This window comes from Petaurus breviceps, unplaced genomic scaffold, assembly GCF_028583685.1.
Source record: "Petaurus breviceps papuanus isolate PSGF00001 unplaced genomic scaffold, PetGlider_PUasm1.0 90895, whole genome shotgun sequence".
Taxonomy (NCBI): domain Eukaryota; kingdom Metazoa; phylum Chordata; class Mammalia; order Diprotodontia; family Petauridae; genus Petaurus; species Petaurus breviceps.
Genome location: NW_027187372.1, coordinates 8,552,159 through 8,573,067, shown reverse-complemented (window position 1 = coordinate 8,573,067; position 20,909 = coordinate 8,552,159). Strand labels below are relative to the sequence as shown.

Sequence of the window (20,909 nt, the reverse complement as noted above, 5' to 3'; positions counted from 1 at the left end):
CTATCACCTCAATTCACTTTCTGTCTGAGAAATCAAACATAAATCCACAGAGCACTGAAATTGCAAACATTCTCTCTCTCAGTTCTCATAAAGTAACACAGATCAGGGGTGGCCAGGTAGCACAGCAAGTAAGAGCACCAGCTCCAGTGTTGGGATGACCTGGGGATCGAATCCCGGGCTCAGACACTTAGCACCCACCCAGAAACACCTGGCCGTGTAACCTTGAGCAAGTTACTTAACCCCAATTGCTTAGGGGTGGCCAGGTGGCTCAGCAAGTAAGAGCACCAGCTCCAGTGTCGGGATGACCTGAAGATCAAATCTGGGCTCAGATACTTAGCACCACACCCAGAAATAACTGACTGTGTAACCTTGAGCAAGTTACTTAACCCCAATTGCTTAAAAAAAAAACAACCAAGAGCAAACTTTTACAAAGGGATATTTACTTCAAAGATATAATAAGAATAGAGTATTTACATTCTCCTCAATGCCTCCAAGACATAAATTCCCTTATACAATGGCAGTCTCTGTGGTAAGAAGTTCACTTAAAAAAAAAAACAGCTCAACAAACAGACCACCAAAATAACAACCATTCTTTCTCTCAGTTCTGCTTGCTCCCAGTTCTACTCAAGCATTTCTCTCCTCTTCTCCTTCCCATTCAACTTTTCCTGTTCCACGCTTCCTGTTCAGGTTTTTTTTTGCAAACTCCTCCCACTATGGGCTCCATGTGATTATGTTAGCCCTATTAAGGGCAGGGAAGGTCTTCAAATTCCCTTAGGCCTGTTAAGGGCAACACAATGTATACTCCTTCCAATAAAGACTCTAGATACAATGAAAAGGACTTGAATAGCTAAAAAAAAAAAAAAGCAAAGTAATACTTTGCTTTCCAATACATAGGTATATGTTTTTGGGTGTGTATGTATGGATGTATATATTAGGTAGGTCATTACTTTGAAAATTCTATAATGACTTGTCTTAAAAGTGTTGACTAATGATATACTAAATATTTTCTTAAAATATAGAAAGATTGATTGTATAAAACATTTCTCTATATTGTAAGGCTTTCACAATATTGCCTTTTCAGGTCTTTGTTTCTCTTTCTTTTTAAATAATAGAGTTAGTACAATGCAAATCAATAAGCCTATAATACCATGAAGAAACAATTTATATGATGAATTAGAATTAAATTTCTTATTAATGACATGGATAATTTAAAGTTCTTTTTCTCCTATTATCCACAGAAAACATAGTAAGACAAAGTACTGGCATATTATTCATCACATCTAGACAACACTTTAAGATATATAAAGCACATCACAAGGTATAATAGAAAAGTATCAACATATATATATATATATATATGTATATATATATATATTTTGCTGGGCACGAAAAATTAGGGCTCCATGATATTGAAGCTATATAGGTAATAAATTATAGCTAAATTATAAAGTAAACCCAAGTTTTCAGATTATAAGAGCAATATTCTTTTCATCTGGGAGCAATGAACTCACAGATGTTCTCTGAAGAGAAATGAAACTAGAGTGGGGTGGGTTAATGCTTACATATCTGCAAGCATGCATACATATATACAAATGTGTGTATGTATATATGTATGTGCATATACACATATATATGCATATGGAATGCTATAGCAAAAAAAATTAGTAACAAAAATAAAGAGAAAATTCTCTATCTGATTACATTCACTGATGGAGTTATCATTGAAAAGACAAAGACAACAACTTTTAAGCTGGATAGTCTGAATTTCCCCTCCATGATGGCTGGATATTCCTACATCAAATCTGAAATCCATTAGTCCTTGGAAACACAAACTACTTATATTCTGTATAACTTATATAATGTGTAACTATGCAGTTATGATAATGATTCCTATAAGTTCTTCAATAGTATACTTCATTATTTTTAAACCACATTGTATATAGTTTAATATTAGGATTTGGACTTCTTAACTCACTATCTTTTTGTGTTTGCATGATTCTTCTTTCTTTGCAAGGAAACTAAAAAAATGGTAACAAACAAATACTATGTCTAGGTAATTTAATATTTTTGATATTTTTTAACTTTATTTAAATGAAGTTCAATTTAGTTTTCATCCTCATTGACTGTGTGTAAACTTTGGAAAGTCGTGACAGGCACATAAATAACCAATATATACAGGTTGTTTGGTGAATCTTCATCCTCATTGAGTTTCCTGGACAAATGCACTCAGATACAGTATGGGATGTTCCTTATTCCTTTGACCCAAACAGCTTTGTTGAGTCTGGTGTCAATGCATACATCTGGAATTTCCATTTCTTTTATGAAAAATTCGCGGATTTCCTTTAGAGCATGAGGAGCTTGTTTTTTTGAAGGCTACTCCATGAATCCTCTTGTGAATGATGATGGTATACTCTCTGCTCACCACCTCATTGAAGGCAGAACATCCCTTCTTATTCTCTCTACCCTTCTTTGCAGGAGCCATCCCGCCTGGGACCAGGTTGGAAAGGATAGGAAATTTAATTTTACATTTAACTTTTTTTTCCTTTCTAATTTATTTAATAATATGTTAATGAGCACCTACTAAGAGTTATATAGTCTACTAGGCTTTGAAAAATTTTTATGAAATGAGACCCAACATCTTTCCTCAAGGAAATTATATTTTAGCAAAATTGATAAGGAAGTCATTCACACATTCACACAGATGCATGTAAACATCTCTCTCATCTCATATGTGTGTCTATATACATATATATCAATATGTGTGTATTTATACATGCAAATAGTGTGTGTGTGTCTCTGTGTAATTAATTGATTGGTTAGTTAGTGAAGTAAAAGTGTTAGGTGATCATATGGGGAACAAATTACTTTATCCTTTGGATGCCTGAAATTGATTTGCTATATTTTATTATTGAAACTCATAAACCTAACTACTTTCCCTTATTACTGCTATATGAATACATGAATGAAGACCAGGAGTGTTAACACCTTACTGAGAAGAAAATGGCCTTGGTTAATTACAATACTGTGTCCCATAGGGCTAAGATTCATAAGTAAAATGTAAGAGCTATAAAAAAAAAAGTAGTTGATGACTTTTATATTACTACTATGAAGTTTTAAAATGTGGAAGAACAATTATTAAGCATTTGCATAGGATAGCATAAAGGACACTGTTATCCATCATATCATTATGAGTTTTAGTTCTACAATATGTCTTTCCTATATTATGATGCCCTTTTCATGACCAATCCCACTATTTCAAAGCTTGACTTAGTTACTGTCACACTTTGTGACTAAACAGCTGAATTATTTAGTTTCTCCTTTGTACAGATAAAGTTCATACTTGTCTTGTGGTATCTGGAAATTGACCATCATAAAAAAGCACATCAGTCTGAGTATCTGGAAAATTGCTATAATGTAAACATTTTTCCTTACTTCTGTTTTTAGGGAGCCAACCCACTCCCAAAACAAACAATCAAACAAACTACTAGCTTGTGAAGCCAATCAAATTATCTAATTGACTTGATGTAAACCATATTTTTTTCTGTTTTCAACCAGTTGAATCAGTATTCTAGATGAATACTCTAATAAGAGGATTTATGGTGTTTAAATAACTAAGACTACGGATGTAAGCCATATATTATTTCTATTCTCTAAATTGTGGAATATTAATTTCAGCAAATCAAGTAAAAATTGCTTGAGGCCACAGTCAAATGATAATAAACTATGGCAAAATATCATCATCAATATCATCATTAAACATTTATTAAGTGCAGATGATATGCCAGGCACCGTGCTAAGCATATTACCAAATAAACTTGATTCTTCCACATAGGAGTTTAGGTCAACAAGCTTCTAGCCATACCATATACATGCAGTAACAGCATGAAGGAAATTTTAAACGGTATATAATATGGAGATACAGTTCTACCTGTGATTTCTATTATTATTCTGGCTTTAATATCTTGTGAGTACACATACGTGGTGCATTTGTGTATATGGGGTGGGGAAGAAGTTGTGTGCATTGTGCATTAGGTTGTGTAACTAGTGATGGGAAGATTGGGGAAAGAATGATACTAGGAGTGTAATCAGATGAGATTTTATGTGCTTAGCAAACCTTCTCTTCTTCTCCTCATTTGTAAATTTGTAAAGGAGACTTTTCCTATGTATATTAGTCCAAGGAAAATTCTCACTTTCCTCAAATTTCATTGTCTAACAAATTGCTTGCCATAATATAAATACATCATGAACAAATTAAAATAAAAAGAAACAACAAAATTAAAAGAAAAGAAAGATTTCTTACAGTCACATAATTAACAACAGAGTAGTTACATCAAGAAAAGTGATTAAAATATTCACTTTACTACAGGTTTAAAAAGTAGTACCGAAGGTTAAGATCCATGGTTACTGACTCACATACTTTACATTGGTGAATATTTTATAAGCTAAGAATAAGTTATCATATATTTATTATGGTATAGAATACCACTGAACACTCCAAAATATTGGTCAAATGCAGTTTTTTAGTTTATTCAAAATTTTGTGTTTTCATGTTTCTACAAAATATTTACAGCTTGTATAACTTTGAAAAAAAAACCTTAAGTCTTCCCAAAAGTCAATGAATAGACTGAGAAGAAAAAAGATGTGTTAATAAGGCCCAGGTTTGTAAAGGCAGCTCATGATTATTTTTGTTATTATTAAACAACTCACCTACAAGAATTGTATTATTTATATATTTTTATTTTTATAAAAAGACTTTGACTAATTTCTTTACATATATATATATATATATATATATATATATATATATTAGTAAGGTGTAATACTATCTTTAAAAATGATACAAATAAAGAAATAACACTAGAGATTTTTATGTCCACATTGAAAAAATTCTCTAAATCACATCACCAATTTACTGGTGTCTAGAACAATTCATATAAAATGAGACATTTGCTAGGAAGATAGATTGCTATGCTACTATTTAACAGTAAGAATAATATTATCACTCTTGAGTAGAAGTGAATATGACTTTCAATTCAAATATAAAATCATACCAAGTAATTACATTATTATCTTAATGTCAATGAATAATATGAAGATTTATAGCATCCCTAAAAAGTAGACTGGACATTTACTTCTTGTCATGTAAACTTTGGCCAAAATGTGATTTGGGATAATTAATGTATATTTTACTCACTAAAATATAAATTGAAGAATCTGAGCTCAATGTAGGGGTTAAATTGCAGTGGTAGATGAAGATAGGGCCTCTTATGTGAAATGATTCATTTCTATATTCATCTAATACTTCTGTCAACCTAGTTACTAGACAAGATAAAATTTCCCAATTGTCTTCAAATATTATTTGGATCTCCAGCACCAATCTTGAAGTTCTGATATCAATCTTACGTTAAATAGATGCTTGGAAATTGAATATTGTTCATTTTTTAAGATAATGCCCTTTTTGTCTTTCAATTAAATTACCTAATTCTCCCTCTATTTGCTCAATTAAATAGTCAAGCAAAATCACCTTTTCTCCCCTCCACTATGAATTTGTTTATTTTTTGTATATTTTTTTTATAAAATTTTTTTTCCGTTTTTTTTTACAGGTTCTCTCTACTTTCTGTATATTCTACCTCTCAGATTGGAGGGTAGGATCATGAAGTCCAAACCTTCCTTAAGGAGAGAACTCAGCTCAAATCTTTCCTCATTTCTTACCTACATGCACTTCTTTGAAACTTCTCTGAATGAAATCTCTATCCTTACTCAAGTACTCTCTCCTCACACATTTAGCATCTTTTTGTGGGTTATCTTCCGTCATTAAATTTGAATCTCTTTGAGGCCAGGAATTTTTTTTTCTTTTTTCTTTTTTTGGTATTTGTATCCCCAGCATTGAAGAATGTGTCTGGCAATAAGTAGGTGCTTACTTTTTTTTGCATTTTAACTACTGACTATTCTAGAATAAAATTTTGATGAATATCCTTTATATTTGTTAAGTCTCTGTTTTTATCAGGGAATTTTATCTTCTAAGGTGCCTGTTTTGAGTTGCCTTTTCTAAAATTTCTGATGCTTTGTAGATCTTGCTATGTCCTTCCCTTTTTCTTTCATGTCTTGCTCTCAGAGGTAGAGAATCTTAGAGGAGATAGAGATGATATAAATAAAGCCCATGGTAGCATTCTTTATGTATTTCTGATTGTGTGATTTGGTATTACTACCTTCTGACTCTCAATGATCTTTTTTCCCCCAGTGTCCCATGAAACCTATTTTCTGGGTCCATACAGGCCCTCCAACACTTCTTGATTTCTATTTATTCTCTGCCACTAAAGAACTCTGATTCTTATTTTCCTGAGGCAAGGTGCTGTCCATTAAGGAACAGAATGTTTAGAAGCAGTTATCTTTCAGTACCAAATCTCTGAAGAGCATACCTATTGAATGTATTCATCTTCTATTACAGATGATCTCTCTACTCACTTGTGATCTCTTCAGTGCATCCTACTCATGCCACTGTATCAACATTCACTACTTTATATCCACCACTTAAACCCCCTCCCTTTATCAGGTTATCATTCTCCTCTTAGCCTTCTTCAAGAGACTAGGAATTATTTTCCTTTCATTGTTAACACTGATTGATTAGTAAATATCACATACACATCCTGATCTTCATTCTCCCATTTTCCCTTTTATTTATACTCCCTATCCTATAATTTTATGCCACCAAAGAAAACATTGATACACCTGTAGTCTGGGTGTTATGAGGTTTTATTCATTTCATATCAGTCATGTTCTGCTACAACCATTTCTTGCATTTAAATCCCACATTCATTTCTGTCTTTTTGTTTAATTTTTGAAATAAATCCTGTAATAGTCTTTCTCTTCACATGACATTGTTGTTTTTCTTCTTCTTGTTCTGGTTGTTCTTGTTCTTCTTGTCCTTTTTCTTGTCCTTTTTCTCCTTCTTCTTGTTCTTGTTCTTTTTCTTTTTCTTCTTCTTCTTGTGGTTCTTGTTCTTCATGTCTTTTTCTTGTTATTTTTCTTCTTATTGTTGTTCTTGTTCTTTTTCTTCTTCTTCTTCTTCTTGTCCTTTTTCTTGTTCTTGTTCTTCTTCTTCTTCTTGTTCTTTTTGTTCTTCTTCTTCTTGTGGTTCTTGTTCTTCTTTCTTCTTCATTTTCACCCCTTATAGGCATTTCAAGTGTTTTCCTATGTTTTTTTTTTCTTTTTTCCTGGGGCAATTTATTTTGTAACTTATGCTTCTTTGATCTATATGTTCAGGTGAAGTTTTTCCCTATGATAATGATAATAACATTGCTGGTATTTGTTATTACTATCATTTTCTATTATCATTCATCTTTTTGATGTTTCATGTTCAAGTCAAATCAAATCTTGATTCTATTCCTGAACCTTAAACATCACAGAGATTCTATAGGCAAAACAAAATGAGGTATATTTCAAAAATTGAGACACACCAATATTTTATAATGTAGTACTGTTGCTCTGTATAATAATGTCTATTTCTTTAAAAATATTTCTGTGAGGGGTAAGAGTGCCAGCTCTAGTGTTGGGATGACCTGGAGATCGAATCTGGGCTCCGACACTTAACACCACACCCAGAAATAACTGGCCATGTAACCTTGAGCAAGTTACTTAACCCTAATTTCTCATTAAAAAAAAAAGAAAAAATATTTCTGTGAGAGTACTCTGGGAATATGGTGGAGTAGATCAAGAAACTTTTAGTTCTCCAAATTTCCTCCATGAAAAGACAGAAAATTGCCTAAACACAGGATAAAGCAGTTGTTCTCCTAAGACAATTTCATAGGACCCCAGAAAATACCTGACCTCTAGGGTTGGTTATTCTGTCTGAGTCAAGTGCAAGCACCTTTAGGCCAACTCTGCAGAATCAACAAACAATAAGGCCTGGATACAGCTGGGTGGAGAGGGAGCCTCTATCATTAAGGAGATATGTGCAGCTGCTTTAACTATTTTCAGGATTGGATTATACAGTATAACGAATGTGCTCACACCAGATAAGTATTAGTATAACATTTATTCTATACAAAAGGAAAATATAAAGCATTATTAAAGAAATATACATATAAAGGTAAAACCTAATAGAATAATAGAAATATTTATGTACATCACCAAATCAGGGGAACACCTACATCTGGGTCATGTGGTTGGGGAGCCCAGGTTCAGCCTCTAAAGTCTCAATTGGGAAAATATTCTGGGCAGAGAAACCTACCCACAAGTTAATTCTGAATTGTAGGAGGACCTCTACAGTTTATATCCAGTTTTAGACCAAAAAAAAAAGCATTGGGTCAATTAATCAGCTTCTCACCAGGCCTTACGTGATGAAGAGTAGCTAACTGCACTGAATGTGTTGCAGCTCTGGACTAGGCCATAGTTCAAAGGAGCAAAACATCCATGATTGATATGGCAAAATGTGTTCAATAGGACACAGGATGGATTTCCTTTGTTCCTAGAAGGGTGGCCAACACTTTCAGGAAGAAGAATTGACCAAGGGCAGGTTGAATTTTTAGTCCTGGGAACCATGGCAAAGGGACATTTTAGTCCCGGGAATTTGGCCCCTGTTCGAAGGATACAGATAAATAATCTATTATATAGATCTATAAATGTATAGGGATAATCTTTAATATTTAATTAGCCCTTCACAGTCTCAGCCTTAGAAAATTTCATCTCAAAGACAATGTGGACATCTGACTGCTAAGTAGGAAAAGATAGAACCTTCCAATGTCAAGGGATGCCAAGCACAGCTGTGCTGACCAGATGCTTCCTGGACTGTGAGCACAGGGAAAAGGAGCTAGCATACACATGGTGAGTACAGTAGCAGGTGGAAAGAACCCTATTTCCTGTGGTCAATTTTAGAAGAGCAGAGTCCCTAGTTTCATTTCTGGGGCAGAAAGAACAACTATAGTTTGCAATCATCAGAGGGACTACAGGGAGAAAGATTATGTGTCGGTCATTGTAGCCGGGGGTCATAGTCATGGTTTAGGAGTGAAGAAGAGAGCCCAAAGTTGGTCCCTAAGACAGAACTCAGAAAATAACATAAGAACCCGAGGGCTGGGGAATCATGCCTGTACCTCAGGACTACAACTTGATTACACTAATAACTGCTAAAACAAAATAAGTAATAAAAATGAGTAAGCAAAGGAGAAATAACCTAACCATAAATAGTTACTATGGAGATGGAGATCTGAGTTCATATTCAGAAGAAGCTAATGAATCTAAAAAAAACCCTCCTTTTTAAATGAGAAACTTCGAATTGTTCTGAGCACAAAAAGAGTTACTGGAAGAAGTCAAAAAGGTATTTAAAAATCTAATAAGAGAGATCAAAGAAGAAATAGGAAAAAAGAGCAATCCAAGAAAATGAATAAAATTTTCAAAATGAAGTCAACCAACTTGAAAGAGAGAATCAAAAACTTAAGGAAGAAAATGATTCTTTGAAAGATAGAGTTAGACAAGGGGAAGCTAATGGTATTCTAAAATACAAATAAATCACAAAACAAAATCAAAAGAATGAAAAAAATAGAAGACAAGATAAAACATCTCATTGGAAAAAGAACTGATCTGGAGGACAGATTGAGAAAAATGATATAAGAATATTTGGACTACCAGAAAAAAGTGACTAAAAAAGAATTTTAATACAAAATTACAAGAAATTAGCAATGCTAATTGCCCTGAAGGTTGAGAACAAGAAGGCAAAGAAGAAATATAAGAAATCCAATGATCAGCACCTGAAAGAGATCTCAGGAGAAAAACTTACAAGAACATCATTGCCAAGTTTCAAAGCTCTCTGGTTAAGGAAAAGATTATTGGGAGAACAAGGGGAAAAATTGAAGGACATGGAGCTACAATAAGGATTACACAAGAGCTAACAGCTACTGCATAGAATATTATGTCTATTGAGCAAAAGAGCTGGAGTTATGACCAAGGATAATTTACCCAGCAAAGTTAAGTATAATCCTAAAAGAAAAAAAAATATATTTGATGAACTGAAAGACTTTTAGGTTTTTGTGAGAACCCCCCAACCACCCACCCTAGACCTTAAGGGAAAATTTGACATATATCATTGTAATGGTAATGGTAATTTAAAGATCTTCCCTTCCCCTTAACAAGCTTAAGAGAATTTGAAGACCTTCCCTGCTTTGAAAATATACTGTGCCCCCTAATAAACTGAATGTAGTCACATGGAGCCTGTGTTGGGAGGAATTTGCTTAAGGGTGGAGCAGAGCCCACAGGAAGATGGAAGTCAAAGATAGCTAGATTTGGAGGAGGGGAGTACACATCCTAGGGAATTAGCCAGGTTTTTGAGTAAAAATATTGGATTGAGGCAAGGCTAAAACATGGTGTGGCTCTCTGTGTCATTATGGTTTATTAACTTCTTTGCTACTATGATGGAATTGACTTATTGATTTTGGGAATTGATTTTCTTGTCTCTGAATAAATGTTTTGCTTCTCTGTTCTATATGGAGAATCTATTATATATTGTGATTGAGCACCCTGAAGGTATATTTATAGTGATCATGGGAAATGTGAATATTGCATCAGTGCTACAAAAATCCATGGTAAATTTAAGGAAAACAGAAAAGACCAAGTATATGTGAATCAATAAGAACAAAATGTTTATTTCTTGTATGTGAAAATATTAGCAATATTCTCATTATTGTCACTATTATTTGGGCAGTTTGAAAGAAAGTTATAGACTGAGCTGAGTATGATAAAAAATATATTGGGAGAGATAAAAAGGAGTAATGTAATGGGAATGGGAATTTGAATCTCTTCCCTGCCCATTGAATTTGCAATCAAACAGGCACTTAAAGCTCACTTTCAAGTCAACTATTAAGACCCAGAACTTGTGAGTCCCACAGTGGGATGGACTTGTTGTCATAACAGGAAGGGGCAGAACAGGGACAAGCTAATACCATATATAAGGAAAAGCCCAAGCTGAAAGAGGCCAGAACTTCTGGGAGTGAGCATCTAGAGGCTGGACTGCTACTACTGGAGAGAGAGAAGAGAACTTAGAACTGAGAACAACTGAGAAGAGAAATAAGAACTGAGGACTGAATTGAGAATTGAGAAGAAATGAGAAGAGAGGAGAACTGGCAGGAGGCATGGTTGTGGTGTCAGTACTTTGTCTATCTCTTTTGATGTTACTTTGTCAGATTTGTCTGCTGATAGTGGATACTGCTGTTCTTACAGAAGCCCTGGGACATTAATGCTGGTTTAGAAGCCCTGAAAAAGGATTGTCTTGTACATTTACAGAAATCCTGGAGGGAGGGTCTTGCTGACATTTTCAGAAGTCCAGTGACTATACTAATGATTTGTATCAATACTTTAGACCTTGTTGTTGTGTCTATGTTTATTTCAAACGAAGAAAGCTAATTGATGAGGATCCCGGAAATGTGGATGAATGTTATTGTGGCTTCATTATGCTTTGTCTTCCAAGGAACAGAAACTGTGAAGGACTTGAGGTGGACTAGACACTGTGAGCTTCAGTATGGAAAAGTAACTAGACAAGGAGCTAGACAACAAGGAGCTGGCAGGAGCTAGGACCACGGAAGATGAACCATAGAAGCTGAGAGCCTGCCTCAAGTCAAGATGAAAAGACTTCTCCTTGGATATTTTAATGCAAACTGACAAGATCATGACTTACTAGGGGTAGAGAACTTTGATCTTTACACTTAGATGATTGAATTAAGGACTTACTAATTAAGGATGATTAGAAACTAACCTCCAATTAAGAAGAAAGAAGACTTTTTGATTGAAGAGGTTAAGATAATGTGAACTAGGGGTGGAAAACTTTTGACCTCTGTACTTTGTGTCAATTAAGGAGGCTTGTCTCCTTAACAATGATTGAGTTATTAAATGAATGTACTTCTTTTAAAACTATGTGACCAATTTGGTGAAAACTATGTGGCCAATTTGGTGATAAGTTATTAATCCATAACATTGTAAATGCTGTATTTTGATTTCTGTGAATGTTTTGCCTTAATTTGTTACTGAATAAAAAGAGAGTTCACTATACTGTGTAATCAGAACCTTGAAATCTGTTCACAGCAGAAGTCCTCTGGAAAGCTGCTTGTGCTTGGCTTGACAAGTAATTATCTCATATAAATGAGGAATAAAAGAAAAAAATGTTATGGAAGAAGTTAGTAGAGAGGAGGGTGAGTAGTGCTGGAATCTCACTCTCATTGGGAATGTGTTAAAGAGAAACAACCTATATTTCTAGAAGGTTATAAAAGTCTTCTAAATTAATAAAGAGATAAGAGGGCAAGGGGTTAAGATTGGGGGAGAGGATACAGGAGGGACTTTTAGAGGGGTGGGTATGTCAAGAAATAGGAGGGCAAGCTGGCCAGTAGAAGTAAAGCAGAGAAGTGAGGAGAGATAGAGTAAATAAGGTGAGAAGGGGAGAGTGAGGAAAACATGAAGGAAGAAAATACATAACGAGTAATTGTAGCTTAGAATGTGAATGGAGCCAATTTGCCCATAAAATGGAAATGGGCAGAAGATTACAAATTTGAATTTAACAATATGTTGCTTTCAGAAAACATTATAAAAAGAAGAGATATACACAAAGTTAAAATATCAATAGGGATAGTAATCATGATCTCAAACAAAGTTAAAATAGATTTAATCAAAAGAGTAAAATAGAGAAACTCTACTATGTGTTAACAATATTATTCAACATGATTTTAGACCATTTAAAATACTTGGATTGTGTAAAAAACCTGAGTGTTTACTTTCCGAAACTGACACAGGATCCATATGAACATAAACATAGAACTTTTTATACAAATAAAACCAAATATAAATAATTGAAGTAATTTTCATTGCTCTTGGGTAGGTATAGCCAATATAATTTTAAATGAAATATTTTACCTAACTAATCTACATAGATTAGTTATATCATAACTAATAGTTCAATATCATCCCAATTAAATTACTAAAAAATCTTTTATTGAGTTGGAAAAAAATAATAATAAAATTCATTTGGAAGAACAAATAAGTCAGGAACTTAAAAGAAACCAGGACTAAGATTATAAAGAAAGTAAATTTAGCTGCATCAGACTTTAAACTATTTTTTAAGGTGAGAGAATTGTTGAAGTGTAATGAGGATAATTTAGATTAACTTAAATTTAAATTTCCTCATATAAATAAAATCAATTTACCCAAGAAGAGAAGGAAGGCAGAAATTATGCAGGGGGAAGCTTTCATAGATGGTCTCAAATAGGATGTGATTGGGTTAGAATATTGCTGTGGTATAGGAAATATTTGATTTAGAAAATACTTGGAAAGACTTGTACTTATGAAGGAAAATCCTATCCAGCTTCAGAGAAAATGATGATGATAGGAGAAAATAATCATGGTATGGTTTTAGATATGTTAATGAGTGTATGTATGTATATGTTTATAGATAACTATATGTTCATATAATATATATGTATATATAAATAGGTATGTATGTATGTGTGTTTTTTATATATCTATGCTTAACTCTAACTTTCTTTAGTGTGGTGGGTAGAGGGATGGTGGAAAAAAAGAAAAAAAGTATGCAGAAGAGAATAGAAGACAACCTACATGGAAACAAAGAAAAACTGGGCAGCTTTGAAAAAATTGTAGTATTTATTAAGTAGGTTTTCTTGAAATGGGAATTGATTGTTTTATATTGAATCCTCTTTTATGCTCTGTTGTGAAAATGGCAATGTAATTTTTTTTCTTTTCTTGTTTTTTATTTAACTTTTAAAGAATTACAAAAATTTCAGTGTTTTATTTTTTACCATATTTATGATGAAGTCCATGAATTTCTGTCTTCTTGTTCCTCAGGGATGAGAAAGTGTCATTCTTTAAATAACTATTTTGGGTAGTAGCACATAAGTTTTGTTGCCATGATATGTTTAGTTAAAAACATTCCTGACAGAAGTCACTAACCTAATATCATTTTGATATATTATATTCTACATATTAATGAGCACATAGATCACATAAGTGCTTGTTATAGTAAAATAAAAGTTTTGGATGTGAGCCTATGTTTGCTTCAATAATCTCAATGATGAATCCATGGTAAAAAGATAGAAGGGATAAAATCAGTTCTATCCTGCTCACACTATTTTCCTTTTCATTTCTTTAAATTTGTGGTGTCATGAGGACAGGGATAATCTTTTGTTCTTTTTTTCTTTTAAAACCTAAAATGCTTAGGGTAGTTTCTGTCACGTATTGAGCCTCTAATAATTTTTTTTATATATGATTCTTGAATATTTAACAGTATGAAATGTACTAAAATGTTGGCTTTAATTTTATAATGAAGCAACATTAACACCAGGCATTTTTACTATATTCACTCTTTGATAAAATTCAATTTACAATATTATATTCACTTAATTATCTTATATATTTAGAGTTCTGTATTTGCAAATTAGTGATACATAGGAGTCAATTTCTCCTCCTCCACCTTCTTCTTGTTCTCATTCTTGTTATTCGTTTTGTTCTTCTTCTTCTCCTCTTCCTCCTCCTCCTTTTCCATCTCTCCCATCTCCTTCTTCATCTTCCCCTTTGTCACCTTGTGCTTCTCCTGTTTCTGCTTCCTTCTCCTTCTCCTCCTTCTGCTTCTGCTTATTCTTTTTCTATTTCTTTTTTTTTTCAAGCAATCAGGGTTAAGTAATTTGCTCAAGGTTACACAGCCAGTTATTTCTGGGTGTGGTGCTAAGTATCTGAGCCCAGATTTGATCCCCAGGTCTTCCTGACACTGGAGCAGGTGCTCTTACTCACTGAGCCACATGGTCGCCCCTTTTTTGTTCTATTTCAATCATCTCAGGGTATTTTTTGCTGGGATTCAGAAACATATGATCTGATGAAAATGTGTTATTCTAATACTTTAAAAACTTAAGGTGGTTCCCCACTCCAATTTGGAAAACAAACATATACACATGCATGCATGTATGCATACACACACATATATATATATGCATACATACATATATTTTAATTGTGAGGAAAAGATTAAGAAAACTTCCGACAATGAAAAGGCATTCACTCAAAGATTGTCAAAGTAAATCATCAGTGAATTTCAAATTGTATAACTAACAAGATAGAGGAGTAGATATTTTCTCAGATCCTTACAATGTTTTTGACCTCAACAATATAAGAATTATGTGCAAGGGGTAAGCACTTAAAACTGCATTAATAGTCAAATAAACAAAGAAAATGAAAAAAGTAACAACTTAATCAACTCACAGTAGAGATGTTTAATCCCGAATATCAAACATTTTCCAGGTGGAGCCAAGATGGTTGAGTAGAAACAGGGCTTCCACAAGGCTCTGGCTTTCACCTCCTCTAATAAATTTAAAAAATGACTCTAAACAAACTTTACAGCTACAGAACCCACAAAGTGACAGAGAGAAACAAATCCCCTGCTGAAGGAAACCCAGCAGTCTGGCTGGAAGAGTCCATTGCAGCACACTGGAAGCTGAGCCCAGCCCTGAATGAGCCTGTGGTTTAAGCGTCAGGGTGGCCCCAATTAGCACTGCTGGAGCAAACTTTGGGAGAGTATCATCATCAATCATCAGAACCTGTGGTGGTTTCCAGACTTCTCAATCCACAAACACCAAAGACAAAGTAAAAGGCCAGTGTGGAACTTTGTTCAAAAAGGGGGAGAGTGTTACTGCCTGCTACTCCCAAGGCAAGAAGCCAGCAGAGATGCTGTGGCTGCAGCCAATGCCATGTGGCTGCTTGCATAGCTCCTTGCCTGCAGATTTCAGAGGGACAAAGCTGCCATTCAGAGGGTAAACAATCTTGCTTTGACCACTTGGATCTGGATCAGCATCTTCAGTGTTGGTTCTGAGGTGTGTGAACAATGAGCCAGAGCATGTGGGGGCTGTAGAAAGAGCACCTATCTAATAGCTCTGGCAGAAGCAAAAAACGCCAGTGATTTGAAACATAGCTTACTCCATTTTGGAAGCAGAGTTCTACCATGGAAAAGGTTTCAAAAGTCAAGTAATTGGCTTCCAATATGAGCAAGCAATGGAAGCACAAACAGACCATAGAATCCTTTTTGGGGGACAAAAAGGATCAAGGCCTGGAGAGGGAGGAAGACAGCAAAATCAGAAGTCCTGAATCAAAAGCCTCCAAGAAATATATGAATTGGTTAGAGGCCATGGAGGAGCTCAAGAAGCATTTTGAAACTCAAGTAAGAAAAATGGAGGGAAAAATGTTAAGAGAAATGAGAATGATGCAAGAAAATCATAAAAAGTGAAACAACAGCTTGCTAAAGGTGACCCAAATGTACACTGAAGAAAATAGCACATTAAAAAATAGACTAACTCAAATAGCAAAAGAGGCCCAAAAAGGCAATGAGGAAAAGAATTCTTTAAAAAGCCAAATTTGCCATATGGAAAAGGAATTTCAACAATTCATTGAAGAGAATAACTCCTTCAAAATTATATTGGAGCAACTGGAAGCTAATGACTTTATGAGAAATCAATATACTATAAAACAGATCCAAACAAATGAAAAAATTGAAGACAATGTGAAATATCTCATTGGAAAAACCACTGACATGGAAAATAGATCCAGGAGAAAACTTATTGATCTACCTGAAAGCCATGATCAAAAAAAAAAAAAAAAAACTCCAAACACCATCCTTCAAGAAATTATCAAGCAAAATTTGCCTAATATTGTAGAAGCAGAGGGCAAAATAGAAATTAAAGAATTCACCTATTGCCTCTTCAAAACGATCCCAAAAAGAAAGCTCCTAGAATACTCTAGACAAATTCCAGAGTTCACAGGTCAAGAAGAAAATACCGCAAGCAGTCAGGAAGAAGCAATCTGAATATTGTGGAAACACAATTAGGATAACACAGGATCTGGCAGCTTCTACACTGAGAGATCAAAGGGCTTGGAATATAATACTCTGAAGGTCAAAGTGCTGGGATTAAAACTAAGAATTACCTACCAAGTAAAACTGAGTAAAATGTTACAAGGAAAAATATGATCATTCAATGAAATAGAGGACTTTCAAGCATTCTTGATGAAAAAACTTGAGCTGAACAGAAAATTTGACTTTCAAATACAAGAAGCTAGAGAAGCATGAGAAGATAGCCAGGAAAAAGAAATCATATGGAACTTATTAAAATTGAACTATTTACATTCTTACATGGAAAAAATGATAATTATAACTGATAAGACTTTTCTCAGTATGAGGATAGCTGAAGCAAATATATATATGTATGTGTGTATATATGTATACATATATGTATGTATGTATAGGAGCATACATGTGTATATAAATATATATGTGAGTGTGGGCATTTGTATGTTCATATATATGTAGACAGAGGCCACAGGATGAGTTCAATATGAAAGAATGACATCTAAAACATAAAATTAAGAGGCAAGAGAGGAATTTATTGGGAAAAGAAGAAAAGGAGTGATAGATTAGAGTAAATTATCTCATACAAAAGAGCCAAGATAAAACTTTTACAATGGAGGGGAAGAGCAGGAAGGTGAAAGGGAATGGGACAAGCTGATTCTTATTGAATTTGGCCTAAGGAGGAAATAACATACAAACTCAATTGGGTGTCTTACCCTACAAAAAAATAGGCGGGTTATGGATAAGAGGGGGGAGGATAGAAGGAAGGGCAGATTGGGTGAGAGGGTTGTTAGAAGCAAACATTTTTGAAAAGGAAGAGTGTCAAAAGAGAAAATAGAATAAGTAGGGGGCGGGATAGGATGGAGGGAAATATAGTTAGTCTTATACAATATAAATATTATGGGAATGATTTGGGTAACTATACATGTACAATATATATTGAATTGCTTATCTTCCCAGTGGGGGTGGGTGAAGAGGGAAGAAGGGAGAAATATCTGAAACTCAAAGTTTTAAAAACAAATGTTTAATTTTTTTAACATGCAATTGGGAAATAAGACATACAGGTACTGGTGTATAGAAACCCATCTTACCCTACTAGAAAGTTAGGGGGATAAGGGAGTAGGATATAAGTGATAACAGATTGAGCAAGGGTTATTCAGTTGGCTTACTATTTTTGGGTGAGGGTAGGGGAAAGATGGAGAGAGAAAAAATTGTAACTCAAAATCTTGTGGAAATGAATATTGAAAACTAAAAATAAATAAATTAAATAATAATTTTAAAAATTTCACTGAACTCTTCCTACTCCCAATGCCTTTGTGATCTGATAAATTTAGGAAAATAATTCAAACAGCACAAGACTATTCTTTACCCACTAGAAACTGTAGAAATATATGCAACCATAAAATGTTGTCATGCAATAGATAGAATGCTAGGTTTTGAATCAGGAGCCCCTGAGTTTAAATGAAGACTCAGAATTTTCTAAGCTTTGTAAACTTGGAGAAGTCATTGTAACTTTTCTTTGCCCCATTTTATACAACTAAAAATTGTGACTAAAACAGCATGTACATCACAAAATTGTTGCTAGGGTCAAATGAAATAATATTTCTGAAGAGATTAGCATAGCCTCTGGTACATAGTAGGTACTACATATGTTTATTCTCTTCCCTTCCCCTTACCTATGATTTATCATTTTAGAAAGTTGCCCAGAGCACTGAGATGTCAAATGACTTGTCTTGTGTGACAACTTAAAGATAGGACTTGAAAATGGGCCTTCCTAACCCTAGGACTAGCTGTCAATTTAATGAATAATTTTTATTGAAGCCAGATAATTAAAGTGGACAAAAATATCATCCATAAGTGTGCAAGAATAACATTGGCCCACCAAAATTTAAGAAGAATGTTTTCAATCAGTTTACAATACCAAACACCCACTGTCTCCCAAGAACATAGAAAAAAATAAATATATATATGAAAAAATCAAAACCTTGTGGGACCAGAAGGAAGTACATATTCCTGGAAACCTAAGCATAGCTATTGTTTAAAAGATATATCTAATAATAATATAAATTATATAATATAAATAAAGATATATAATATATTATAGTATATATAATATAATAAATATATATAATATAAATAATATAAACAAAGATAAAACTAATAATATTATAATCTATCTAAATCAACAGATAAGTCTGTATCCCAAGCATCTAGTTATATTCAAAATATAAATAATAATATATCCATCTATGCTATACTGTACCAGGCATTAAAATAAAAGAAAAATAATGGGATAGAAACTTATGCTACTAATATTTCCACCTAAACTCTATCAAATATAAAAAAGAGGGAAATAATTAATATGATAACACAACTGACATTTTGCCCCGCGTTTTAAATGTTTTGAAGCTTTCACCTATCTTATTTCATTTATACTAGAGTACCTCTCAGTTCCTTCTGGGCACATATTGTTTTATTTTTACTTTTGGATCTCCAACATGTAGATCAAAGTCCTACATGTGATAGGTATTTAATTAGGTAAAAACTAAACCCATGTATATCTAGTTGATCATTAAACTGAGATTATTAAATATTAAAAAAAGTAATGAAGTTATAATTACATTCCTGATGGTCTTTGTAGCACAGTTAGGGCATCATTTTTAGGGTAAGTAAAGCAAAATATCCTTTTTAACCTTCTTAATAATATTTCCTCCTGTAATAATTCTGAGCCATATTGTGTACTCAAGCTTCATATTTTATAGTTTTATAATTTGTAAATTCTGACAAGAATAGAGAATGCTTTCTTTCCACCTCACAGATGCCCTTGCAAAGGGGAAAAAGAATTGAATACTTTATCTACTTATATTACTTTATTATTACCTAATTAAAATATATTTGACAGCTGGTAGACAAGGAGTAGTTTCAGATAGTCCAGAAAAACTGATCAAGGATGGAGATTTGAGCTTGTATTACTTATATAGATCCATAGAGTTTGTTATTACAATTTTGAACTCCCTTTTACCTAATCAATGTATTTTGCCAATTAGTTTAAATTATCTCTGTGGTGCCTATTCACAACTTGTTTATGAAATGTAATTTTATATAATGGTACATAATTATGCCTGGCCTCTTCTGCTACTTGGGGAAGTAATGTCTTCATCATATATTGCTAGAATTTCTGTCAATAATCTTCCTTCTATTTGGAAAGAAAATGTCCACCTTTCTATAACCTCTGTACATTAATTTAGAAAATAGGTGATAACTTCTGACTAGTAAAACAAGCAAAGGCTAGTTGAAATAGGTAAGATTTGATATAGTAGAAATTTTCAAGGAGCATTAATATGGAGAATGATTAGTTGAGGTAAAAGAAACTGTGGGACAGGTGTGAGTAATAAGCAGTAGAAGCTTCTGTCATGGTAATGCTAGTAGATAAGTAAGGTATACTTGGAATAATTCATATAAGAAGGCTTAGAAGTTTATAAAAATCATTTGTGTTAACTATTAGAGATACAAAAACAAAAGCAAAATATTATTCCAATGCCTCAAGGAGAGTGAGAAAGAGAGAGGGAAAGGAAGAGGGAGGGAGAAAGAAGGTAAGAGAGAAGGGGTGGGGCAAGGTCACTAATAGCTGGGAAGAAGAGCTTCTTTTTGGAATTGGAGTTTGAGATAAGTCTTAAAGATGGTGAAGTAAAGTTTGAGATGTACAGAAGCACAAATGAAGAAATAGGTATAAAGAAACCATTAAGATGTATTGATTGGAAAGTTATTGTAGACTCATTGGAAGATTGAGTCAGGGCTGAAGGAATAGAGCTTCTGTATATTCCCTATACTCAGTCTTGATACCACTTAACACTTTGTATAGCAACCCAGTCTCCCAGAGCACACAGCCTTTGGCAAGTTCAATATTCATTACTTCTTTCAAATACATACAGTGATGCAAATACTGTACTGAACATTAGATATTCACACCACAGTGGGGTAAAAAATGTGGAGTTACTGGCAGTCAGAGTCTTGGTGGCTTGCTCTGGTAAGGGGG

The 20,909-nt window shown here is 33.7% G+C and overlaps 1 pseudogene; it reads right to left on the bottom strand.

Annotated features, from left to right (window-relative positions):
- Positions 1-2,103: 2,103 nt before the first annotated feature.
- Positions 2,104-2,482, bottom strand: LOC138150870 (large ribosomal subunit protein eL31-like; annotated as a pseudogene).
- Between the last annotated feature and the right edge of the window lie 18,427 nt (positions 2,483-20,909).